The sequence below is a fragment of the Rhinoderma darwinii genome (assembly GCF_050947455.1).
Source record: "Rhinoderma darwinii isolate aRhiDar2 chromosome 5 unlocalized genomic scaffold, aRhiDar2.hap1 SUPER_5_unloc_35, whole genome shotgun sequence".
NCBI lineage: Eukaryota > Metazoa > Chordata > Amphibia > Anura > Rhinodermatidae > Rhinoderma > Rhinoderma darwinii.
The window spans coordinates 286058-311164 of record NW_027461793.1 but is presented as its reverse complement, the minus strand read 5'-3'; the positions used below and the strand labels follow the sequence as shown (position 1 = coordinate 311164).

Sequence of the window (25107 nt, the reverse complement as noted above, 5' to 3'; positions counted from 1 at the left end):
GCTGATACAAGGTGTGAAGGAACAAGGGGTGGCTGTGGGCATGCACTTGCTGCCGCTGCCAGTGTTTATCTGCATGGCAGCAGGGCATTTGGGCGTTGCCAGGAAGGCGTTTTTATGTAGATTCCTCCTCTTTCAGCACTGCATTGTGGTGCAAGCAAAAGAAGCAAATCCTGTCTGGCTTCCTCTCCGGCCTTTATTCACCTCCCGTGTAGCTGTGAGTGTGTGAGCCTGCAGGGCCCCATGGAATTGCCTAGAAGTAGGCTGAATCGCTGCAAGGGCTGAACAGCAGTATCGGGCAGGCTCGGGCAACGCGCGGCCCGTTCGGGTTATCGCTTCTCGGCCTTTTGGCTAAGATCAAGTGTAGTATCTGTTCTTATCAGTTTAATATCTGATACGTCCCCTATCTGGGGACCATATATTAAATGGATTTTTAGAACAGGGAGATGGAAATAGAGCTTGCTCTGTCCACTCCACGCATTGACCTGGTATTGCAGTATTTCCAGGACCGGTGCACCCTTTCCTTATGTGATGTGTTGACTAAAAGCAGATTCCAAAAGTGTTTTTTGTCTTTGCTATTGTTTCTGTCTTTCTGAAGGGATCTCCCCTTTTAATCCCATTATTTCAACACCTGTTGGACAATGCATGAGTGATAATGAGCTCATTGATTAAATGCAATTAATGAATAGATTGCCACCTCTTGTTGTGTGTCGTCTGTGTTTCTGTGTTTCCGGCATTTCACATTGGAACACCTCATTCACCTTCCTTGTCTTCTCTCCGCCCTCCCTTTTAGGTAAGTTAAAGAGCTGCACCTGAGCCAGCCACTGATTGATTGATTGATTGATTGATTGATTGATTGATTGATTGATTGATTGATGCAGCACAACAGTCAAATAGTGGAGTGGAGTAGGGGAACAGCAAACAGCCAATAAAGCAGCCCGCCCGCTCGCCTGCCCGCCACAATGGACCTACCTGTGTACACTAGATGGATGTGATGGAATGTACTGTCGTCCCTACATTTCAAGAAGAAGTAAGAATTGCAGTTGCAACAAAGCCTTGCTTGCCTACAAAGAGAGCAGCAATTTGGATTTGTTACTATGTTACCTAGAAGAATAACAAACTGTGCAAGGATGGAGGTTGTAGGAGCAAGGAGAAGTTGTCTGTAAAGTTGGTGGATGCCTATTTTCCATTTTGCAGTCCCTTGTCTCCCTCTTGTGGCCTCCTGGAGGCAACTAGCTGTGCAAAAAAAAGACAGCCTGGCGGCCGGCTGTTGCAGTGTTGCCCTCTCAGGCAACACTGAGTGACTGACTGAGCCTCACCGTCTTATATAAAGTTCAGACGGAACTTTGCACGTGTCATAGTGGAGCCCTCAGGATTCCAGAGCCAGCTTTCTGACATCATAATGGGGCCTCAGAGATAAAAGCCTGGGCCCAGGCAGTGTTGGTCAGTGCTGCTCAGCAGGCAGCACTGGACTGGACTGGATTACAGCTGATACAAGGTGTGAAGGAACAAGGGGTGGCTGTGGGCATGCACTTGCTGCCGCTGCCAGTGTTTATCTGCATGGCAGCAGGGCATTTGGGCGTTGCCAGGAAGGCGTTTTTATGTAGATTCCTCCTCTTTCAGCACTGCATTGTGGTGCAAGCAAAAGAAGCAAATCCTGTCTGGCTTCCTCTCCGGCCTTTATTCACCTCCCGTGTAGCTGTGAGTGTGTGAGCCTGCAGGGCCCCATGGAATTGCCTAGAAGTAGGCTGAATCGCTGCAAGGGCTGAACAGCAGTATCGGGCAGGCTCGGGCAACGCGCGGCCCGTTCGGGTTATCGCTTCTCGGCCTTTTGGCTAAGATCAAGTGTAGTATCTGTTCTTATCAGTTTAATATCTGATACGTCCCCTATCTGGGGACCATATATTAAATGGATTTTTAGAACAGGGAGATGGAAATAGAGCTTGCTCTGTCCACTCCACGCATTGACCTGGTATTGCAGTATTTCCAGGACCGGTGCACCCTTTCCTTATGTGTTGACTAAAAGCAGATTCCAAAAGTGTTTTTTGTCTTTGCTATTGTTTCTGTCTTTCTGAAGGGATCTCCCCTTTTAATCCCATTATTTCAACACCTGTTGGACAATGCATGAGTGATAATGAGCTCATTGATTAAATGCAATTAATGAATAGATTGCCACCTCTTGTTGTGTGTCGTCTGTGTTTCTGTGTTTCCGGCATTTCACATTGGAACACCTCATTCACCTTCCTTGTCTTCTCTCCGCCCTCCCTTTTAGGTAAGTTAAAGAGCTGCACCTGAGCCAGCCACTGATTGATTGATTGATTGATTGATTGATTGATTGATTGATTGATTGATTGATTGATTGATGCAGCACAACAGTCAAATAGTGGAGTGGAGTAGGGGAACAGCAAACAGCCAATAAAGCAGCCCGCCCGCTCGCCTGCCCGCCACAATGGACCTACCTGTGTACACTAGATGGATGTGATGGAATGTACTGTCGTCCCTACATTTCAAGAAGAAGTAAGAATTGCAGTTGCAACAAAGCCTTGCTTGCCTACAAAGAGAGCAGCAATTTGGATTTGTTACTATGTTACCTAGAAGAATAACAAACTGTGCAAGGATGGAGGTTGTAGGAGCAAGGAGAAGTTGTCTGTAAAGTTGGTGGATGCCTATTTTCCATTTTGCAGTCCCTTGTCTCCCTCTTGTGGCCTCCTGGAGGCAACTAGCTGTGCAAAAAAAAGACAGCCTGGCGGCCGGCTGTTGCAGTGTTGCCCTCTCAGGCAACACTGAGTGACTGACTGAGCCTCACCGTCTTATATAAAGTTCAGACGGAACTTTGCACGTGTCATAGTGGAGCCCTCAGGATTCCAGAGCCAGCTTTCTGACATCATAATGGGGCCTCAGAGATAAAAGCCTGGGCCCAGGCAGTGTTGGTCAGTGCTGCTCAGCAGGCAGCACTGGACTGGACTGGATTACAGCTGATACAAGGTGTGAAGGAACAAGGGGTGGCTGTGGGCATGCACTTGCTGCCGCTGCCAGTGTTTATCTGCATGGCAGCAGGGCATTTGGGCGTTGCCAGGAAGGCGTTTTTATGTAGATTCCTCCTCTTTCAGCACTGCATTGTGGTGCAAGCAAAAGAAGCAAATCCTGTCTGGCTTCCTCTCCGGCCTTTATTCACCTCCCGTGTAGCTGTGAGTGTGTGAGCCTGCAGGGCCCCATGGAATTGCCTAGAAGTAGGCTGAATCGCTGCAAGGGCTGAACAGCAGTATCGGGCAGGCTCGGGCAACGCGCGGCCCGTTCGGGTTATCGCTTCTCGGCCTTTTGGCTAAGATCAAGTGTAGTATCTGTTCTTATCAGTTTAATATCTGATACGTCCCCTATCTGGGGACCATATATTAAATGGATTTTTAGAACAGGGAGATGGAAATAGAGCTTGCTCTGTCCACTCCACGCATTGACCTGGTATTGCAGTATTTCCAGGACCGGTGCACCCTTTCCTTATGTGTTGACTAAAAGCAGATTCCAAAAGTGTTTTTTGTCTTTGCTATTGTTTCTGTCTTTCTGAAGGGATCTCCCCTTTTAATCCCATTATTTCAACACCTGTTGGACAATGCATGAGTGATAATGAGCTCATTGATTAAATGCAATTAATGAATAGATTGCCACCTCTTGTTGTGTGTCGTCTGTGTTTCTGTGTTTCCGGCATTTCACATTGGAACACCTCATTCACCTTCCTTGTCTTCTCTCCGCCCTCCCTTTTAGGTAAGTTAAAGAGCTGCACCTGAGCCAGCCACTGATTGATTGATTGATTGATTGATTGATTGATTGATTGATTGATTGATTGATTGATTGATGCAGCACAACAGTCAAATAGTGGAGTGGAGTAGGGGAACAGCAAACAGCCAATAAAGCAGCCCGCCCGCTCGCCTGCCCGCCACAATGGACCTACCTGTGTACACTAGATGGATGTGATGGAATGTACTGTCGTCCCTACATTTCAAGAAGAAGTAAGAATTGCAGTTGCAACAAAGCCTTGCTTGCCTACAAAGAGAGCAGCAATTTGGATTTGTTACTATGTTACCTAGAAGAATAACAAACTGTGCAAGGATGGAGGTTGTAGGAGCAAGGAGAAGTTGTCTGTAAAGTTGGTGGATACCTATTTTCCATTTTGCAATCCCTTGTCTCCCTCTTGTGGCCTCCTGGAGGCAACTAGCTGTGCAAAAAAAAGACAGCCTGGCGGCCGGCTGTTGCAGTGTTGCCCTCTCAGGCAACACTGAGTGACTGACTGAGCCTCACCGTCTTATATAAAGTTCAGACGGAACTTTGCACGTGTCATAGTGGAGCCCTCAGGATTCCAGAGCCAGCTTTCTGACATCATAATGGGGCCTCAGAGATAAAAGCCTGGGCCCAGGCAGTGTTGGTCAGTGCTGCTCAGCAGGCAGCACTGGACTGGACTGGATTACAGCTGATACAAGGTGTGAAGGAACAAGGGGTGGCTGTGGGCATGCACTTGCTGCCGCTGCCAGTGTTTATCTGCATGGCAGCAGGGCATTTGGGCGTTGCCAGGAAGGCGTTTTTATGTAGATTCCTCCTCTTTCAGCACTGCATTGTGGTGCAAGCAAAAGAAGCAAATCCTGTCTGGCTTCCTCTCCGGCCTTTATTCACCTCCCGTGTAGCTGTGAGTGTGTGAGCCTGCAGGGCCCCATGGAATTGCCTAGAAGTAGGCTGAATCGCTGCAAGGGCTGAACAGCAGTATCGGGCAGGCTCGGGCAACGCGCGGCCCGTTCGGGTTATCGCTTCTCGGCCTTTTGGCTAAGATCAAGTGTAGTATCTGTTCTTATCAGTTTAATATCTGATACGTCCCCTATCTGGGGACCATATATTAAATGGATTTTTAGAACAGGGAGATGGAAATAGAGCTTGCTCTGTCCACTCCACGCATTGACCTGGTATTGCAGTATTTCCAGGACCGGTGCACCCTTTCCTTATGTGTTGACTAAAAGCAGATTCCAAAAGTGTTTTTTGTCTTTGCTATTGTTTCTGTCTTTCTGAAGGGATCTCCCCTTTTAATCCCATTATTTCAACACCTGTTGGACAATGCATGAGTGATAATGAGCTCATTGATTAAATGCAATTAATGAATAGATTGCCACCTCTTGTTGTGTGTCGTCTGTGTTTCTGTGTTTCCGGCATTTCACATTGGAACACCTCATTCACCTTCCTTGTCTTCTCTCCGCCCTCCCTTTTAGGTAAGTTAAAGAGCTGCACCTGAGCCAGCCACTGATTGATTGATTGATTGATTGATTGATTGATTGATTGATTGATTGATTGCAGCACAACAGTCAAATAGTGGAGTGGAGTAGGGGAACAGCAAACAGCCAATAAAGCAGCCCGCCCGCTCGCCTGCCCGCCACAATGGACCTACCTGTGTACACTAGATGGATGTGATGGAATGTACTGTCGTCCCTACATTTCAAGAAGAAGTAAGAATTGCAGTTGCAACAAAGCCTTGCTTGCCTACAAAGAGAGCAGCAATTTGGATTTGTTACTATGTTACCTAGAAGAATAACAAACTGTGCAAGGATGGAGGTTGTAGGAGCAAGGAGAAGTTGTCTGTAAAGTTGGTGGATGCCTATTTTCCATTTTGCAGTCCCTTGTCTCCCTCTTGTGGCCTCCTGGAGGCAACTAGCTGTGCAAAAAAAAGACAGCCTGGCGGCCGGCTGTTGCAGTGTTGCCCTCTCAGGCAACACTGAGTGACTGACTGAGCCTCACCGTCTTATATAAAGTTCAGACGGAACTTTGCACGTGTCATAGTGGAGCCCTCAGGATTCCAGAGCCAGCTTTCTGACATCATAATGGGGCCTCAGAGATAAAAGCCTGGGCCCAGGCAGTGTTGGTCAGTGCTGCTCAGCAGGCAGCACTGGACTGGACTGGATTACAGCTGATACAAGGTGTGAAGGAACAAGGGGTGGCTGTGGGCATGCACTTGCTGCCGCTGCCAGTGTTTATCTGCATGGCAGCAGGGCATTTGGGCGTTGCCAGGAAGGCGTTTTTATGTAGATTCCTCCTCTTTCAGCACTGCATTGTGGTGCAAGCAAAAGAAGCAAATCCTGTCTGGCTTCCTCTCCGGCCTTTATTCACCTCCCGTGTAGCTGTGAGTGTGTGAGCCTGCAGGGCCCCATGGAATTGCCTAGAAGTAGGCTGAATCGCTGCAAGGGCTGAACAGCAGTATCGGGCAGGCTCGGGCAACGCGCGGCCCGTTCGGGTTATCGCTTCTCGGCCTTTTGGCTAAGATCAAGTGTAGTATCTGTTCTTATCAGTTTAATATCTGATACGTCCCCTATCTGGGGACCATATATTAAATGGATTTTTAGAACAGGGAGATGGAAATAGAGCTTGCTCTGTCCACTCCACGCATTGACCTGGTATTGCAGTATTTCCAGGACCGGTGCACCCTTTCCTTATGTGTTGACTAAAAGCAGATTCCAAAAGTGTTTTTTGTCTTTGCTATTGTTTCTGTCTTTCTGAAGGGATCTCCCCTTTTAATCCCATTATTTCAACACCTGTTGGACAATGCATGAGTGATAATGAGCTCATTGATTAAATGCAATTAATGAATAGATTGCCACCTCTTGTTGTGTGTCGTCTGTGTTTCTGTGTTTCCGGCATTTCACATTGGAACACCTCATTCACCTTCCTTGTCTTCTCTCCGCCCTCCCTTTTAGGTAAGTTAAAGAGCTGCACCTGAGCCAGCCACTGATTGATTGATTGATTGATTGATTGATTGATTGATTGATTGATTGATTGATTGATTGATTGATTGATGCAGCACAACAGTCAAATAGTGGAGTGGAGTAGGGGAACAGCAAACAGCCAATAAAGCAGCCCGCCCGCTCGCCTGCCCGCCACAATGGACCTACCTGTGTACACTAGATGGATGTGATGGAATGTACTGTCGTCCCTACATTTCAAGAAGAAGTAAGAATTGCAGTTGCAACAAAGCCTTGCTTGCCTACAAAGAGAGCAGCAATTTGGATTTGTTACTATGTTACCTAGAAGAATAACAAACTGTGCAAGGATGGAGGTTGTAGGAGCAAGGAGAAGTTGTCTGTAAAGTTGGTGGATGCCTATTTTCCATTTTGCAGTCCCTTGTCTCCCTCTTGTGGCCTCCTGGAGGCAACTAGCTGTGCAAAAAAAAGACAGCCTGGCGGCCGGCTGTTGCAGTGTTGCCCTCTCAGGCAACACTGAGTGACTGACTGAGCCTCACCGTCTTATATAAAGTTCAGACGGAGCCCTCAGGATTCCAGAGCCAGCTTTCTGACATCATAATGGGGCCTCAGAGATAAAAGCCTGGGCCCAGGCAGTGTTGGTCAGTGCTGCTCAGCAGGCAGCACTGGACTGGACTGGATTACAGCTGATACAAGGTGTGAAGGAACAAGGGGTGGCTGTGGGCATGCACTTGCTGCCGCTGCCAGTGTTTATCTGCATGGCAGCAGGGCATTTGGGCGTTGCCAGGAAGGCGTTTTTATGTAGATTCCTCCTCTTTCAGCACTGCATTGTGGTGCAAGCAAAAGAAGCAAATCCTGTCTGGCTTCCTCTCCGGCCTTTATTCACCTCCCGTGTAGCTGTGAGTGTGTGAGCCTGCAGGGCCCCATGGAATTGCCTAGAAGTAGGCTGAATCGCTGCAAGGGCTGAACAGCAGTATCGGGCAGGCTCGGGCAACGCGCGGCCCGTTCGGGTTATCGCTTCTCGGCCTTTTGGCTAAGATCAAGTGTAGTATCTGTTCTTATCAGTTTAATATCTGATACGTCCCCTATCTGGGGACCATATATTAAATGGATTTTTAGAACAGGGAGATGGAAATAGAGCTTGCTCTGTCCACTCCACGCATTGACCTGGTATTGCAGTATTTCCAGGACCGGTGCACCCTTTCCTTATGTGTTGACTAAAAGCAGATTCCAAAAGTGTTTTTTGTCTTTGCTATTGTTTCTGTCTTTCTGAAGGGATCTCCCCTTTTAATCCCATTATTTCAACACCTGTTGGACAATGCATGAGTGATAATGAGCTCATTGATTAAATGCAATTAATGAATAGATTGCCACCTCTTGTTGTGTGTCGTCTGTGTTTCTGTGTTTCCGGCATTTCACATTGGAACACCTCATTCACCTTCCTTGTCTTCTCTCCGCCCTCCCTTTTAGGTAAGTTAAAGAGCTGCACCTGAGCCAGCCACTGATTGATTGATTGATTGATTGATTGATGCAGCACAACAGTCAAATAGTGGAGTGGAGTAGGGGAACAGCAAACAGCCAATAAAGCAGCCCGCCCGCTCGCCTGCCCGCCACAATGGACCTACCTGTGTACACTAGATGGATGTGATGGAATGTACTGTCGTCCCTACATTTCAAGAAGAAGTAAGAATTGCAGTTGCAACAAAGCCTTGCTTGCCTACAAAGAGAGCAGCAATTTGGATTTGTTACTATGTTACCTAGAAGAATAACAAACTGTGCAAGGATGGAGGTTGTAGGAGCAAGGAGAAGTTGTCTGTAAAGTTGGTGGATGCCTATTTTCCATTTTGCAGTCCCTTGTCTCCCTCTTGTGGCCTCCTGGAGGCAACTAGCTGTGCAAAAAAAAGACAGCCTGGCGGCCGGCTGTTGCAGTGTTGCCCTCTCAGGCAACACTGAGTGACTGACTGAGCCTCACCGTCTTATATAAAGTTCAGACGGAACTTTGCACGTGTCATAGTGGAGCCCTCAGGATTCCAGAGCCAGCTTTCTGACATCATAATGGGGCCTCAGAGATAAAAGCCTGGGCCCAGGCAGTGTTGGTCAGTGCTGCTCAGCAGGCAGCACTGGACTGGACTGGATTACAGCTGATACAAGGTGTGAAGGAACAAGGGGTGGCTGTGGGCATGCACTTGCTGCCGCTGCCAGTGTTTATCTGCATGGCAGCAGGGCATTTGGGCGTTGCCAGGAAGGCGTTTTTATGTAGATTCCTCCTCTTTCAGCACTGCATTGTGGTGCAAGCAAAAGAAGCAAATCCTGTCTGGCTTCCTCTCCGGCCTTTATTCACCTCCCGTGTAGCTGTGAGTGTGTGAGCCTGCAGGGCCCCATGGAATTGCCTAGAAGTAGGCTGAATCGCTGCAAGGGCTGAACAGCAGTATCGGGCAGGCTCGGGCAACGCGCGGCCCGTTCGGGTTATCGCTTCTCGGCCTTTTGGCTAAGATCAAGTGTAGTATCTGTTCTTATCAGTTTAATATCTGATACGTCCCCTATCTGGGGACCATATATTAAATGGATTTTTAGAACAGGGAGATGGAAATAGAGCTTGCTCTGTCCACTCCACGCATTGACCTGGTATTGCAGTATTTCCAGGACCGGTGCACCCTTTCCTTATGTGTTGACTAAAAGCAGATTCCAAAAGTGTTTTTTGTCTTTGCTATTGTTTCTGTCTTTCTGAAGGGATCTCCCCTTTTAATCCCATTATTTCAACACCTGTTGGACAATGCATGAGTGATAATGAGCTCATTGATTAAATGCAATTAATGAATAGATTGCCACCTCTTGTTGTGTGTCGTCTGTGTTTCTGTGTTTCCGGCATTTCACATTGGAACACCTCATTCACCTTCCTTGTCTTCTCTCCGCCCTCCCTTTTAGGTAAGTTAAAGAGCTGCACCTGAGCCAGCCACTGATTGATTGATTGATTGATTGATTGATTGATTGATTGATTGATGCAGCACAACAGTCAAATAGTGGAGTGGAGTAGGGGAACAGCAAACAGCCAATAAAGCAGCCCGCCCGCTCGCCTGCCCGCCACAATGGACCTACCTGTGTACACTAGATGGATGTGATGGAATGTACTGTCGTCCCTACATTTCAAGAAGAAGTAAGAATTGCAGTTGCAACAAAGCCTTGCTTGCCTACAAAGAGAGCAGCAATTTGGATTTGTTACTATGTTACCTAGAAGAATAACAAACTGTGCAAGGATGGAGGTTGTAGGAGCAAGGAGAAGTTGTCTGTAAAGTTGGTGGATGCCTATTTTCCATTTTGCAGTCCCTTGTCTCCCTCTTGTGGCCTCCTGGAGGCAACTAGCTGTGCAAAAAAAAGACAGCCTGGCGGCCGGCTGTTGCAGTGTTGCCCTCTCAGGCAACACTGAGTGACTGACTGAGCCTCACCGTCTTATATAAAGTTCAGACGGAACTTTGCACGTGTCATAGTGGAGCCCTCAGGATTCCAGAGCCAGCTTTCTGACATCATAATGGGGCCTCAGAGATAAAAGCCTGGGCCCAGGCAGTGTTGGTCAGTGCTGCTCAGCAGGCAGCACTGGACTGGACTGGATTACAGCTGATACAAGGTGTGAAGGAACAAGGGGTGGCTGTGGGCATGCACTTGCTGCCGCTGCCAGTGTTTATCTGCATGGCAGCAGGGCATTTGGGCGTTGCCAGGAAGGCGTTTTTATGTAGATTCCTCCTCTTTCAGCACTGCATTGTGGTGCAAGCAAAAGAAGCAAATCCTGTCTGGCTTCCTCTCCGGCCTTTATTCACCTCCCGTGTAGCTGTGAGTGTGTGAGCCTGCAGGGCCCCATGGAATTGCCTAGAAGTAGGCTGAATCGCTGCAAGGGCTGAACAGCAGTATCGGGCAGGCTCGGGCAACGCGCGGCCCGTTCGGGTTATCGCTTCTCGGCCTTTTGGCTAAGATCAAGTGTAGTATCTGTTCTTATCAGTTTAATATCTGATACGTCCCCTATCTGGGGACCATATATTAAATGGATTTTTAGAACAGGGAGATGGAAATAGAGCTTGCTCTGTCCACTCCACGCATTGACCTGGTATTGCAGTATTTCCAGGACCGGTGCACCCTTTCCTTATGTGTTGACTAAAAGCAGATTCCAAAAGTGTTTTTTGTCTTTGCTATTGTTTCTGTCTTTCTGAAGGGATCTCCCCTTTTAATCCCATTATTTCAACACCTGTTGGACAATGCATGAGTGATAATGAGCTCATTGATTAAATGCAATTAATGAATAGATTGCCACCTCTTGTTGTGTGTCGTCTGTGTTTCTGTGTTTCCGGCATTTCACATTGGAACACCTCATTCACCTTCCTTGTCTTCTCTCCGCCCTCCCTTTTAGGTAAGTTAAAGAGCTGCACCTGAGCCAGCCACTGATTGATTGATTGATTGATTGATTGATTGATTGATTGATTGATTGATTGATTGATTGATTGATGCAGCACAACAGTCAAATAGTGGAGTGGAGTAGGGGAACAGCAAACAGCCAATAAAGCAGCCCGCCCGCTCGCCTGCCCGCCACAATGGACCTACCTGTGTACACTAGATGGATGTGATGGAATGTACTGTCTGTCGTCCCTACATTTCAAGAAGAAGTAAGAATTGCAGTTGCAACAAAGCCTTGCTTGCCTACAAAGAGAGCAGCAATTTGGATTTGTTACTATGTTACCTAGAAGAATAACAAACTGTGCAAGGATGGAGGTTGTAGGAGCAAGGAGAAGTTGTCTGTAAAGTTGGTGGATGCCTATTTTCCATTTTGCAGTCCCTTGTCTCCCTCTTGTGGCCTCCTGGAGGCAACTAGCTGTGCAAAAAAAAGACAGCCTGGCGGCCGGCTGTTGCAGTGTTGCCCTCTCAGGCAACACTGAGTGACTGACTGAGCCTCACCGTCTTATATAAAGTTCAGACGGAACTTTGCACGTGTCATAGTGGAGCCCTCAGGATTCCAGAGCCAGCTTTCTGACATCATAATGGGGCCTCAGAGATAAAAGCCTGGGCCCAGGCAGTGTTGGTCAGTGCTGCTCAGCAGGCAGCACTGGACTGGACTGGATTACAGCTGATACAAGGTGTGAAGGAACAAGGGGTGGCTGTGGGCATGCACTTGCTGCCGCTGCCAGTGTTTATCTGCATGGCAGCAGGGCATTTGGGCGTTGCCAGGAAGGCGTTTTTATGTAGATTCCTCCTCTTTCAGCACTGCAATGTGGTGCAAGCAAAAGAAGCAAATCCTGTCTGGCTTCCTCTCCGGCCTTTATTCACCTCCCGTGTAGCTGTGAGTGTGTGAGCCTGCAGGGCCCCATGGAATTGCCTAGAAGTAGGCTGAATCGCTGCAAGGGCTGAACAGCAGTATCGGGCAGGCTCGGGCAACGCGCGGCCCGTTCGGGTTATCGCTTCTCGGCCTTTTGGCTAAGATCAAGTGTAGTATCTGTTCTTATCAGTTTAATATCTGATACGTCCCCTATCTGGGGACCATATATTAAATGGATTTTTAGAACAGGGAGATGGAAATAGAGCTTGCTCTGTCCACTCCACGCATTGACCTGGTATTGCAGTATTTCCAGGACCGGTGCACCCTTTCCTTATGTGTTGACTAAAAGCAGATTCCAAAAGTGTTTTTTGTCTTTGCTATTGTTTCTGTCTTTCTGAAGGGATCTCCCCTTTTAATCCCATTATTTCAACACCTGTTGGACAATGCATGAGTGATAATGAGCTCATTGATTAAATGCAATTAATGAATAGATTGCCACCTCTTGTTGTGTGTCGTCTGTGTTTCTGTGTTTCCGGCATTTCACATTGGAACACCTCATTCACCTTCCTTGTCTTCTCTCCGCCCTCCCTTTTAGGTAAGTTAAAGAGCTGCACCTGAGCCAGCCACTGATTGATTGATTGATTGATTGATTGATGCAGCACAACAGTCAAATAGTGGAGTGGAGTAGGGGAACAGCAAACAGCCAATAAAGCAGCCCGCCCGCTCGCCTGCCCGCCACAATGGACCTACCTGTGTACACTAGATGGATGTGATGGAATGTACTGTCGTCCCTACATTTCAAGAAGAAGTAAGAATTGCAGTTGCAACAAAGCCTTGCTTGCCTACAAAGAGAGCAGCAATTTGGATTTGCTACTATGTTACCTAGAAGAATAACAAACTGTGCAAGGATGGAGGTTGTAGGAGCAAGGAGAAGTTGTCTGTAAAGTTGGTGGATGCCTATTTTCCATTTTGCAGTCCCTTGTCTCCCTCTTGTGGCCTCCTGGAGGCAACTAGCTGTGCAAAAAAAAGACAGCCTGGCGGCCGGCTGTTGCAGTGTTGCCCTCTCAGGCAACACTGAGTGACTGACTGAGCCTCACCGTCTTATATAAAGTTCAGACGGAACTTTGCACGTGTCATAGTGGAGCCCTCAGGATTCCAGAGCCAGCTTTCTGACATCATAATGGGGCCTCAGAGATAAAAGCCTGGGCCCAGGCAGTGTTGGTCAGTGCTGCTCAGCAGGCAGCACTGGACTGGACTGGATTACAGCTGATACAAGGTGTGAAGGAACAAGGGGTGGCTGTGGGCATGCACTTGCTGCCGCTGCCAGTGTTTATCTGCATGGCAGCAGGGCATTTGGGCGTTGCCAGGAAGGCGTTTTTATGTAGATTCCTCCTCTTTCAGCACTGCATTGTGGTGCAAGCAAAAGAAGCAAATCCTGTCTGGCTTCCTCTCCGGCCTTTATTCACCTCCCGTGTAGCTGTGAGTGTGTGAGCCTGCAGGGCCCCATGGAATTGCCTAGAAGTAGGCTGAATCGCTGCAAGGGCTGAACAGCAGTATCGGGCAGGCTCGGGCAACGCGCGGCCCGTTCGGGTTATCGCTTCTCGGCCTTTTGGCTAAGATCAAGTGTAGTATCTGTTCTTATCAGTTTAATATCTGATACGTCCCCTATCTGGGGACCATATATTAAATGGATTTTTAGAACAGGGAGATGGAAATAGAGCTTGCTCTGTCCACTCCACGCATTGACCTGGTATTGCAGTATTTCCAGGACCGGTGCACCCTTTCCTTATGTGTTGACTAAAAGCAGATTCCAAAAGTGTTTTTTGTCTTTGCTATTGTTTCTGTCTTTCTGAAGGGATCTCCCCTTTTAATCCCATTATTTCAACACCTGTTGGACAATGCATGAGTGATAATGAGCTCATTGATTAAATGCAATTAATGAATAGATTGCCACCTCTTGTTGTGTGTCGTCTGTGTTTCTGTGTTTCCGGCATTTCACATTGGAACACCTCATTCACCTTCCTTGTCTTCTCTCCGCCCTCCCTTTTAGGTAAGTTAAAGAGCTGCACCTGAGCCAGCCACTGATTGATTGATTGATTGATTGATTGATTGATGCAGCACAACAGTCAAATAGTGGAGTGGAGTAGGGGAACAGCAAACAGCCAATAAAGCAGCCCGCCCGCTCGCCTGCCCGCCACAATGGACCTACCTGTGTACACTAGATGGATGTGATGGAATGTACTGTCGTCCCTACATTTCAAGAAGAAGTAAGAATTGCAGTTGCAACAAAGCCTTGCTTGCCTACAAAGAGAGCAGCAATTTGGATTTGTTACTATGTTACCTAGAAGAATAACAAACTGTGCAAGGATGGAGGTTGTAGGAGCAAGGAGAAGTTGTCTGTAAAGTTGGTGGATGCCTATTTTCCATTTTGCAGTCCCTTGTCTCCCTCTTGTGGCCTCCTGGAGGCAACTAGCTGTGCAAAAAAAAGACAGCCTGGCGGCCGGCTGTTGCAGTGTTGCCCTCTCAGGCAACACTGAGTGACTGACTGAGCCTCACCGTCTTATATAAAGTTCAGACGGAACTTTGCACGTGTCATAGTGGAGCCCTCAGGATTCCAGAGCCAGCTTTCTGACATCATAATGGGGCCTCAGAGATAAAAGCCTGGGCCCAGGCAGTGTTGGTCAGTGCTGCTCAGCAGGCAGCACTGGACTGGACTGGATTACAGCTGATACAAGGTGTGAAGGAACAAGGGGTGGCTGTGGGCATGCACTTGCTGCCGCTGCCAGTGTTTATCTGCATGGCAGCAGGGCATTTGGGCGTTGCCAGGAAGGCGTTTTTATGTAGATTCCTCCTCTTTCAGCACTGCATTGTGGTGCAAGCAAAAGAAGCAAATCCTGTCTGGCTTCCTCTCCGGCCTTTATTCACCTCCCGTGTAGCTGTGAGTGTGTGAGCCTGCAGGGCCCCATGGAATTGCCTAGAAGTAGGCTGAATCGCTGCAAGGGCTGAACAGCAGTATCGGGCAGGCTCGGGCAACGCGCGGCCCGTTCGGGTTATCGCTTCTCGGCCTTTTGGCTAAGATCAAGTGTAGTATCTGTTCTTATCAGTTTAATATCTGATACGTCCCCTATCTGGGGACCATATATTAAATGGATTTTTAGAACAGGGAGATGGAAATAGAGCTTGCTCTGTCCACTCCACGCATTGACCTGGTATTGCAGTATTTCCAGGACCGGTGCACCCTTTCCTTATGTGTTGACTAAAAGCAGATTCCAAAAGTGTTTTTTGTCTTTGCTATTGTTTCTGTCTTTCTGAAGGGATCTCCCCTTTTAATCCCATTATTTCAACACCTGTTGGACAATGCATGAGTGATAATGAGCTCATTGATTAAATGCAATTAATGAATAGATTGCCACCTCTTGTTGTGTGTCGTCTGTGTTTCTGTGTTTCCGGCATTTCACATTGGAACACCTCATTCACCTTCCTTGTCTTCTCTCCGCCCTCCCTTTTAGGTAAGTTAAAGAGCTGCACCTGAGCCAGCCACTGATTGATTGATTGATTGATTGATTGATTGATTGATTGATTGATTGATTGATTGATGCAGCACAACAGTCAAATAGTGGAGTGGAGTAGGGGAACAGCAAACAGCCAATAAAGCAGCCCGCCCGCTCGCCTGCCCGCCACAATGGACCTACCTGTGTACACTAGATGGATGTGATGGAATGTACTGTCGTCCCTACATTTCAAGAAGAAGTAAGAATTGCAGTTGCAACAAAGCCTTGCTTGCCTACAAAGAGAGCAGCAATTTGGATTTGTTACTATGTTACCTAGAAGAATAACAAACTGTGCAAGGATGGAGGTTGTAGGAGCAAGGAGAAGTTGTCTGTAAAGTTGGTGGATGCCTATTTTCCATTTTGCAGTCCCTTGTCTCCCTCTTGTGGCCTCCTGGAGGCAACTAGCTGTGCAAAAAAAAGACAGCCTGGCGGCCGGCTGTTGCAGTGTTGCCCTCTCAGGCAACACTGAGTGACTGACTGAGCCTCACCGTCTTATATAAAGTTCAGACGGAACTTTGCACGTGTCATAGTGGAGCCCTCAGGATTCCAGAGCCAGCTTTCTGACATCATAATGGGGCCTCAGAGATAAAAGCCTGGGCCCAGGCAGTGTTGGTCAGTGCTGCTCAGCAGGCAGCACTGGACTGGACTGGATTACAGCTGATACAAGGTGTGAAGGAACAAGGGGTGGCTGTGGGCATGCACTTGCTGCCGCTGCCAGTGTTTATCTGCATGGCAGCAGGGCATTTGGGCGTTGCCAGGAAGGCGTTTTTATGTAGATTCCTCCTCTTTCAGCACTGCATTGTGGTGCAAGCAAAAGAAGCAAATCCTGTCTGGCTTCCTCTCCGGCCTTTATTCACCTCCCGTGTAGCTGTGAGTGTGTGAGCCTGCAGGGCCCCATGGAATTGCCTAGAAGTAGGCTGAATCGCTGCAAGGGCTGAACAGCAGTATCGGGCAGGCTCGGGCAACGCGCGGCCCGTTCGGGTTATCGCTTCTCGGCCTTTTGGCTAAGATCAAGTGTAGTATCTGTTCTTATCAGTTTAATATCTGATACGTCCCCTATCTGGGGACCATATATTAAATGGATTTTTAGAACAGGGAGATGGAAATAGAGCTTGCTCTGTCCACTCCACGCATTGACCTGGTATTGCAGTATTTCCAGGACCGGTGCACCCTTTCCTTATGTGTTGACTAAAAGCAGATTCCAAAAGTGTTTTTTGTCTTTGCTATTGTTTCTGTCTTTCTGAAGGGATCTCCCCTTTTAATCCCATTATTTCAACACCTGTTGGACAATGCATGAGTGATAATGAGCTCATTGATTAAATGCAATTAATGAATAGATTGCCACCTCTTGTTGTGTGTCGTCTGTGTTTCTGTGTTTCCGGCATTTCACATTGGAACACCTCATTCACCTTCCTTGTCTTCTCTCCGCCCTCCCTTTTAGGTAAGTTAAAGAGCTGCACCTGAGCCAGCCACTGATTGATTGATTGATTGATTGATTGATTGATGCAGCACAACAGTCAAATAGTGGAGTGGAGTAGGGGAACAGCAAACAGCCAATAAAGCAGCCCGCCCGCTCGCCTGCCCGCCACAATGGACCTACCTGTGTACACTAGATGGATGTGATGGAATGTACTGTCGTCCCTACATTTCAAGAAGAAGTAAGAATTGCAGTTGCAACAAAGCCTTGCTTGCCTACAAAGAGAGCAGCAATTTGGATTTGTTACTATGTTACCTCGAAGAATAACAAACTGTGCAAGGATGGAGGTTGTAGGAGCAAGGAGAAGTTGTCTGTAAAGTTGGTGGATGCCTATTTTCCATTTTGCAGTCCCTTGTCTCCCTCTTGTGGCCTCCTGGAGGCAACTAGCTGTGCAAAAAAAAGACAGCCTGGCGGCCGGCTGTTGCAGTGTTGCCCTCTCAGGCAACACTGAGTGACTGACTGAGCCTCACCGTCTTATATAAAGTTCAGACGGAACTTTGCACGTGTCATAGTGGAGCCCTCAGGATTCCAGAGCCAGCTTTCTGACATCATAATGGGGCCTCAGAGATAAAAGCCTGGGCCCAGGCAGTGTTGGTCAGTGCTGCTCAGCAGGCAGCACTGGACTGGACTGGATTACAGCTGATACAAGGTGTGAAGGAACAAGGGGTGGCTGTGGGCATGCACTTGCTGCCGCTGCCAGTGTTTATCTGCATGGCAGCAGGGCATTTGGGCGTTGCCAGGAAGGCGTTTTTATGTAGATTCCTCCTCTTTCAGCACTGCATTGTGGTGCAAGCAAAAGAAGCAAATCCTGTCTGGCTTCCTCTCCGGCCTTTATTCACCTCCCGTGTAGCTGTGAGTGTGTGAGCCTGCAGGGCCCCATGGAATTGCCTAGAAGTAGGCTGAATCGCTGCAAGGGCTGAACAGCAGTATCGGGCAGGCTCGGGCAACGCGCGGCCCGTTCGGGTTATCGCTTCTCGGCCTTTTGGCTAAGATCAAGTGTAGTATCTGTTCTTATCAGTTTAATATCTGATACGTCCCCTATCTGGGGACCATATATTAAATGGATTTTTAGAACAGGGAGATGGAAATAGAGCTTGCTCTGTCCACTCCACGCATTGACCTGGTATTGCAGTATTTCCAGGACCGGTGCACCCTTTCCTTATGTGTTGACTAAAAGCAGATTCCAAAAGTGTTTTTTGTCTTTGCTATTGTTTCTGTCTTTCTGAAGGGATCTCCCCTTTTAATCCCATTATTTCAACACCTGTTGGACAATGCATGAGTGATAATGAGCTCATTGATTAAATGCAATTAATGAATAGATTGCCACCTCTTGTTGTGTGTCGTCTGTGTTTCTGTGTTTCCGGCATTTCACATTGGAACACCTCATTCACCTTCCTTGTCTTCTCTCCGCCCTCCCTTTTAGGTAAGTTAAAGAGCTGCACCTGAGCCAGCCACTGATTGATTGATTGATTGATTGATTGATTGATTGATTGATTGATTGATTGATTGATTGATGCAGCACAACAGTCAAATAGTGGAGTGGAGTAGGGGAACAGCAAACAGCCAATAAAGCAGCCCGCCCGCTCGCCTGCCCGCCACAATGGACCTACCTGTGTACACTAGATGGATGTGATGGAATGTACTGTCGTCCCTACATTTCAAGAATAAGTAAGAATTGCAGTTGCAACAAAGCCTTGCTTGCCTACAAAGAGAGCAGCAATTTGGATTTGTTACTATGTTACCTAGAAGAATAACAAACTGTGCAAGGATGGAGGTTGTAGGAGCAAGGAGAAGTTGTCTGTAAAGTTGGTGGATGCCTATTTTCCATTTTGCAGTCCCTTGTCTCCCTCTTGTGGCCTCCTGGAGGCAACTAGCTGTGCAAAAAAAAGACAGCCTGGCGGCCGGCTGTTGCAGTGTTGCCCTCTCAGGCAACACTGAGTGACTGACTGAGCCTCACCGTCTTATATAAAGTTCAGACGGAACTTTGCACGTGTCATAGTGGAGCCCTCAGGATTCCAGAGCCAGCTTTCTGACATCATAATGGGGCCTCAGAGATAAAAGCCTGGGCCCAGGCAGTGTTGGTCAGTGCTGCTCAGCAGGCAGCACTGGACTGGACTGGATTACAGCTGATACAAGGTGTGAAGGAACAAGGGGTGGCTGTGGGCATGCACTTGCTGCCGCTGCCAGTGTTTATCTGCATGGCAGCAGGGCATTTGGGCGTTGCCAGGAAGGCGTTTTTATGTAGATTCCTCCTCTTTCAGCACTGCATTGTGGTGCAAGCAAAAGAAGCAAATCCTGTCTGGCTTCCTCTCCGGCCTTTATTCACCTCCCGTGTAGCTGTGAGTGTGTGAGCCTGCAGGGCCCCATGGAATTGCCTAGAAGTAGGCTGAATCGCTGCAAGGGCTGAACAGCAGTATCGGGCAGGCTCGGGCAACGCGCGGCCCGTTCGGGTTATCGCTTCTCGGCCTTTTGGCTAAGATCAAGTGTAGTATCTGTTCTTATCAGTTTAATATCTGATACGTCCCCTATCTGGGGACCATATATTAAATGGATTTTTAGAACAGGGAGATGGAAATAGAGCTTGCTCTGTCCACTCCACGCATTGACCTGGTATTGCAGTATTTCCAGGACCGGTGCACCCTTTCCTTATGTGTTGACTAAAAGCAGATTCCAAAAGTGTTTTTTGTCTTTGCTATTGTTTCTGTCTTTCTGAAGGGATCTCCCCTTTTAATCCCATTATTTCAACACCTGTTGGACAATGCATGAGTGATAATGAGCTCATTGATTAAATGCAATTAATGAATAGATTGCCACCTCTTGTTGTGTGTCGTCTGTGTTTCTGTGTTTCCGGCATTTCACATTGGAACACCTCATTCACCTTCCTTGTCTTCTCTCCGCCCTCCCTTTTAGGTAAGTTAAAGAGCTGCACCTGAGCCAGCCACTGATTGATTGATTGATTGATTGATTGATTGATTGATTGATTGATTGATGCAGCACAACAGTCAAATAGTGGAGTGGAGTAGGGGAACAGCAAACAGCCAATAAAGCAGCCCGCCCGCTCGCCTGCCCGCCACAATGGACCTACCTGTGTACACTAGATGGATGTGATGGAATGTACTGTCGTCCCTACATTTCAAGAAGAAGTAAGAATTGCAGTTGCAACAAAGCCTTGCTTGCCTACAAAGAGAGCAGCAATTTGGATTTGTTACTATGTTACCTAGAAGAATAACAAACTGTGCAAGGATGGAGGTTGTAGGAGCAAGGAGAAGTTGTCTGTAAAGTTGGTGGATGCCTATTTTCCATTTTGCAGTCCCTTGTCTCCCTCTTGTGGCCTCCTGGAGGCAACTAGCTGTGCAAAAAAAAGACAGCCTGGCGGCCGGCTGTTGCAGTGTTGCCCTCTCAGGCAACACTGAGTGACTGACTGAGCCTCACCGTCTTATATAAAGTTCAGACGGAACTTTGCACGTGTCATAGTGGAGCCCTCAGGATTCCAGAGCCAGCTTTCTGACATCATAATGGGGCCTCAGAGATAAAAGCCTGGGCCCAGGCAGTGTTGGTCAGTGCTGCTCAGCAGGCAGCACTGGACTGGACTGGATTACAGCTGATACAAGGTGTGAAGGAACAAGGGGTGGCTGTGGGCATGCACTTGCTGCCGCTGCCAGTGTTTATCTGCATGGCAGCAGGGCATTTGGGCGTTGCCAGGAAGGCGTTTTTATGTAGATTCCTCCTCTTTCAGCACTGCATTGTGGTGCAAGCAAAAGAAGCAAATCCTGTCTGGCTTCCTCTCCGGCCTTTATTCACCTCCCGTGTAGCTGTGAGTGTGTGAGCCTGCAGGGCCCCATGGAATTGCCTAGAAGTAGGCTGAATCGCTGCAAGGGCTGAACAGCAGTATCGGGCAGGCTCGGGCAACGCGCGGCCCGTTCGGGTTATCGCTTCTCGGCCTTTTGGCTAAGATCAAGTGTAGTATCTGTTCTTATCAGTTTAATATCTGATACGTCCCCTATCTGGGGACCATATATTAAATGGATTTTTAGAACAGGGAGATGGAAATAGAGCTTGCTCTGTCCACTCCACGCATTGACCTGGTATTGCAGTATTTCCAGGACCGGTGCACCCTTTCCTTATGTGTTGACTAAAAGCAGATTCCAAAAGTGTTTTTTGTCTTTGCTATTGTTTCTGTCTTTCTGAAGGGATCTCCCCTTTTAATCCCATTATTTCAACACCTGTTGGACAATGCATGAGTGATAATGAGCTCATTGATTAAATGCAATTAATGAATAGATTTGCCACCTCTTGTTGTGTGTCGTCTGTGTTTCTGTGTTTCCGGCATTTCACATTGGAACACCTCATTCACCTTCCTTGTCTTCTCTCCGCCCTCCCTTTTAGGTAAGTTAAAGAGCTGCACCTGAGCCAGCCACTGATTGATTGATTGATTGATTGATTGATTGATTGATTGATTGATGCAGCACAACAGTCAAATAGTGGAGTGGAGTAGGGGAACAGCAAACAGCCAATAAAGCAGCCCGCCCGCTCGCCTGCCCGCCACAATGGACCTACCTGTGTACACTAGATGGATGTGATGGAATGTACTGTCGTCCCTACATTTCAAGAAGAAGTAAGAATTGCAGTTGCAACAAAGCCTTGCTTGCCTACAAAGAGAGCAGCAATTTGGATTTGTTACTATGTTACCTAGAAGAATAACAAACTGTGCAAGGATGGAGGTTGTAGGAGCAAGGAGAAGTTGTCTGTAAAGTTGGTGGATACCTATTTTCCATTTTGCAATCCCTTGTCTCCCTCTTGTGGCCTCCTGGAGGCAACTAGCTGTGCAAAAAAAAGACAGCCTGGCGGCCGGCTGTTGCAGTGTTGCCCTCTCAGGCAACACTGAGTGACTGACTGAGCCTCACCATCTTATATAAAGTTCAGACGGAACTTTGCACGTGTCATAGTGGAGCCCTCAGGATTCCAGAGCCAGCTTTCTGACATCATAATGGGGCCTCAGAGATAAAAGCCTGGGCCCAGGCAGTGTTGGTCAGTGCTGCTCAGCAGGCAGCACTGGACTGGACTGGATTACAGCTGATACAAGGTGTGAAGGAACAAGGGGTGGCTGTGGGCATGCACTTGCTGCCGCTGCCAGTGTTTATCTGCATGGCAGCAGGGCATTTGGGCGTTGCCAGGAAGGCGTTTTTATGTAGATTCCTCCTCTTTCAGCACTGCATTGTGGTGCAAGCAAAAGAAGCAAATCCTGTCTGGCTTCCTCTCCGGCCTTTATTCACCTCCCGTGTAGCTGTGAGTGTGTGAGCCTGCAGGGCCCCATGGAATTGCCTAGAAGTAGGCTGAATCGCTGCAAGGGCTGAACAGCAGTATCGGGCAGGCTCGGGCAACGCGCGGCCCGTTCGGGTTATCGCTTCTCGGCCTTTTGGCTAAGATCAAGTGTAGTATCTGTTCTTATCAGTTTAATATCTGATACGTCCCCTATCTGGGGACCATATATTAAATGGATTTTTAGAACAGGGAGATGGAAATAGAGCTTGCTCTGTCCACTCCACGCATTGACCTGGTATTGCAGTATTTCCAGGACCGGTGCACCCTTTCCTTATGTGTTGACTAAAAGCAGATTCCAAAAGTGTTTTTTGTCTTTGCTATTGTTTCTGTCTTTCTGAAGGGATCTCCCCTTTTAATCCCATTATTTCAACACCTGTTGGACAATGCATGAGTGATAATGAGCTCATTGATTAAATGCAATTAATGAATAGATTGCCACCTCTTGTTGTGTGTCGTCTGTGTTTCTGTGTTTCCGGCATTTCACATTGGAACACCTCATTCACCTTCCTTGTCTTCTCTCCGCCCTCCCTTTTAGGTAAGTTAAAGAGCTGCACCTGAGCCAGCCACTGATTGATTGATTGATTGATTGATTGATTGATTGATTGATTGATTGATTGATTGATTGATTGATTGATGCAGCACAACAGTCAAATAGTGGAGTGGAGTAGGGGAACAGCAAACAGCCAATAAAGCAGCCCGCCCGCTCGCCTGCCCGCCACAATGGACCTACCTGTGTACACTAGATGGATGTGATGGAATGTACTGTCGTCCCTACATTTCAAGAAGAAGTAAGAATTGCAGTTGCAACAAAGCCTTGCTTGCCTACAAAGAGAGCAGCAATTTGGATTTGTTACTATGTTACCTAGAAGAATAACAAACTGTGCAAGGATGGAGGTTGTAGGAGCAAGGAGAAGTTGTCTGTAAAGTTGGTGGATGCCTATTTTCCATTTTGCAGTCCCTTGTCTCCCTCTTGTGGCCTCCTGGAGGCAACTAGCTGTGCAAAAAAAAGACAGCCTGGCGGCCGGCTGTTGCAGTGTTGCCCTCTCAGGCAACACTGAGTGACTGACTGAGCCTCACCGTCTTATATAAAGTTCAGATGGAACTTTGCACGTGTCATAGTGGAGCCCTCAGGATTCCAGAGCCAGCTTTCTGACATCATAATGGGGCCTCAGAGATAAAAGCCTGGGCCCAGGCAGTGTTGGTCAGTGCTGCTCAGCAGGCAGCACTGGACTGGACTGGATTACAGCTGATACAAGGTGTGAAGGAACAAGGGGTGGCTGTGGGCATGCACTTGCTGCCGCTGCCAGTGTTTATCTGCATGGCAGCAGGGCATTTGGGCGTTGCCAGGAAGGCGTTTTTATGTAGATTCCTCCTCTTTCAGCACTGCATTGTGGTGCAAGCAAAAGAAGCAAATCCTGTCTGGCTTCCTCTCCGGCCTTTATTCACCTCCCGTGTAGCTGTGAGTGTGTGAGCCTGCAGGGCCCCATGGAATTGCCTAGAAGTAGGCTGAATCGCTGCAAGGGCTGAACAGCAGTATCGGGCAGGCTCGGGCAACGCGCGGCCCGTTCGGGTTATCGCTTCTCGGCCTTTTGGCTAAGATCAAGTGTAGTATCTGTTCTTATCAGTTTAATATCTGATACGTCCCCTATCTGGGGACCATATATTAAATGGATTTTTAGAACAGGGAGATGGAAATAGAGCTTGCTCTGTCCACTCCACGCATTGACCTGGTATTGCAGTATTTCCAGGACCGGTGCACCCTTTCCTTATGTGTTGACTAAAAGCAGATTCCAAAAGTGTTTTTTGTCTTTGCTATTGTTTCTGTCTTTCTGAAGGGATCTCCCCTTTTAATCCCATTATTTCAACACCTGTTGGACAATGCATGAGTGATAATGAGCTCATTGATTAAATGCAATTAATGAATAGATTGCCACCTCTTGTTGTGTGTCGTCTGTGTTTCTGTGTTTCCGGCATTTCACATTGGAACACCTCATTCACCTTCCTTGTCTTCTCTCCGCCCTCCCTTTTAGGTAAGTTAAAGAGCTGCACCTGAGCCAGCCACTGATTGATTGATTGATTGATTGATTGATGCAGCACAACAGTCAAATAGTGGAGTGGAGTAGGGGAACAGCAAACAGCCAATAAAGCAGCCCGCCCGCGCGCCTGCCCGCCACAATGGACCAACCTGTGTACACTAGATGGATGTGATGGAATGTACTGTCGTCCCTACATTTCAAGAAGAAGTAAGAATTGCAGTTGCAACAAAGCCTTGCTTGCCTACAAAGAGAGCAGCAATTTGGATTTGTTACTATGTTACCTAGAAGAATAACAAACTGTGCAAGGATGGAGGTTGTAGGAGCAAGGAGAAGTTGTCTGTAAAGTTGGTGGATGCCTATTTTCCATTTTGCAGTCCCTTGTCTCCCTCTTGTGGCCTCCTGGAGGCAACTAGCTGTGCAAAAAAAAGACAGCCTGGCGGCCGGCTGTTGCAGTGTTGCCCTCTCAGGCAACACTGAGTGACTGACTGAGCCTCACCGTCTTATATAAAGTTCAGACGGAACTTTGCACGTGTCATAGTGGAGCCCTCAGGATTCCAGAGCCAGCTTTCTGACATCATAATGGGGCCTCAGAGATAAAAGCCTGGGCCCAGGCAGTGTTGGTCAGTGCTGCTCAGCAGGCAGCACTGGACTGGACTGGATTACAGCTGATACAAGGTGTGAAGGAACAAGGGGTGGCTGTGGG

The 25107-nt window shown here is 47.9% G+C and overlaps 17 non-coding genes across 17 annotated transcripts; all 17 read left to right on the top strand.

The window, feature by feature from the left end:
- The first annotated feature begins 328 nt into the window (after positions 1–328).
- LOC142690860 (U2 spliceosomal RNA) lies at positions 329–519 on the top strand. Its single transcript, XR_012859540.1, has one exon. It is a non-coding gene; the product is annotated as a U2 spliceosomal RNA (small nuclear RNA).
- A 1293-nt stretch (positions 520–1812) lies between these two features.
- On the top strand, positions 1813–2003 carry LOC142690859 (U2 spliceosomal RNA). The gene has a single exon (XR_012859539.1). It is a non-coding gene; the product is annotated as a U2 spliceosomal RNA (small nuclear RNA).
- Positions 2004–3299: 1296 nt separating this feature from the next.
- On the top strand, positions 3300–3490 carry LOC142690858 (U2 spliceosomal RNA). Its single transcript, XR_012859538.1, has one exon. It is a non-coding gene; the product is annotated as a U2 spliceosomal RNA (small nuclear RNA).
- A 1296-nt stretch (positions 3491–4786) lies between these two features.
- On the top strand, positions 4787–4977 carry LOC142690857 (U2 spliceosomal RNA). Its single transcript, XR_012859537.1, has one exon. It is a non-coding gene; the product is annotated as a U2 spliceosomal RNA (small nuclear RNA).
- A 1285-nt stretch (positions 4978–6262) lies between these two features.
- Positions 6263–6453, top strand: LOC142690856 (U2 spliceosomal RNA). Its single transcript, XR_012859536.1, has one exon. It is a non-coding gene; the product is annotated as a U2 spliceosomal RNA (small nuclear RNA).
- A 1282-nt stretch (positions 6454–7735) lies between these two features.
- On the top strand, positions 7736–7926 carry LOC142690854 (U2 spliceosomal RNA). Its single transcript, XR_012859534.1, has one exon. It is a non-coding gene; the product is annotated as a U2 spliceosomal RNA (small nuclear RNA).
- Positions 7927–9190: 1264 nt separating this feature from the next.
- LOC142690852 (U2 spliceosomal RNA) lies at positions 9191–9381 on the top strand. Its single transcript, XR_012859533.1, has one exon. It is a non-coding gene; the product is annotated as a U2 spliceosomal RNA (small nuclear RNA).
- Positions 9382–10661: 1280 nt separating this feature from the next.
- LOC142690851 (U2 spliceosomal RNA) lies at positions 10662–10852 on the top strand. Its single transcript, XR_012859532.1, has one exon. It is a non-coding gene; the product is annotated as a U2 spliceosomal RNA (small nuclear RNA).
- A 1304-nt stretch (positions 10853–12156) lies between these two features.
- On the top strand, positions 12157–12347 carry LOC142690850 (U2 spliceosomal RNA). The gene has a single exon (XR_012859531.1). It is a non-coding gene; the product is annotated as a U2 spliceosomal RNA (small nuclear RNA).
- Positions 12348–13611: 1264 nt separating this feature from the next.
- LOC142690849 (U2 spliceosomal RNA) lies at positions 13612–13802 on the top strand. Its single transcript, XR_012859530.1, has one exon. It is a non-coding gene; the product is annotated as a U2 spliceosomal RNA (small nuclear RNA).
- A 1268-nt stretch (positions 13803–15070) lies between these two features.
- LOC142690848 (U2 spliceosomal RNA) lies at positions 15071–15261 on the top strand. The gene has a single exon (XR_012859529.1). It is a non-coding gene; the product is annotated as a U2 spliceosomal RNA (small nuclear RNA).
- Positions 15262–16553: 1292 nt separating this feature from the next.
- On the top strand, positions 16554–16744 carry LOC142690847 (U2 spliceosomal RNA). The gene has a single exon (XR_012859528.1). It is a non-coding gene; the product is annotated as a U2 spliceosomal RNA (small nuclear RNA).
- A 1268-nt stretch (positions 16745–18012) lies between these two features.
- Positions 18013–18203, top strand: LOC142690846 (U2 spliceosomal RNA). Its single transcript, XR_012859527.1, has one exon. It is a non-coding gene; the product is annotated as a U2 spliceosomal RNA (small nuclear RNA).
- Positions 18204–19499: 1296 nt separating this feature from the next.
- On the top strand, positions 19500–19690 carry LOC142690845 (U2 spliceosomal RNA). The gene has a single exon (XR_012859526.1). It is a non-coding gene; the product is annotated as a U2 spliceosomal RNA (small nuclear RNA).
- Positions 19691–20974: 1284 nt separating this feature from the next.
- Positions 20975–21165, top strand: LOC142690844 (U2 spliceosomal RNA). The gene has a single exon (XR_012859525.1). It is a non-coding gene; the product is annotated as a U2 spliceosomal RNA (small nuclear RNA).
- A 1281-nt stretch (positions 21166–22446) lies between these two features.
- LOC142690841 (U2 spliceosomal RNA) lies at positions 22447–22637 on the top strand. The gene has a single exon (XR_012859523.1). It is a non-coding gene; the product is annotated as a U2 spliceosomal RNA (small nuclear RNA).
- Positions 22638–23941: 1304 nt separating this feature from the next.
- On the top strand, positions 23942–24132 carry LOC142690840 (U2 spliceosomal RNA). Its single transcript, XR_012859522.1, has one exon. It is a non-coding gene; the product is annotated as a U2 spliceosomal RNA (small nuclear RNA).
- Positions 24133–25107: the final 975 nt, after the last annotated feature.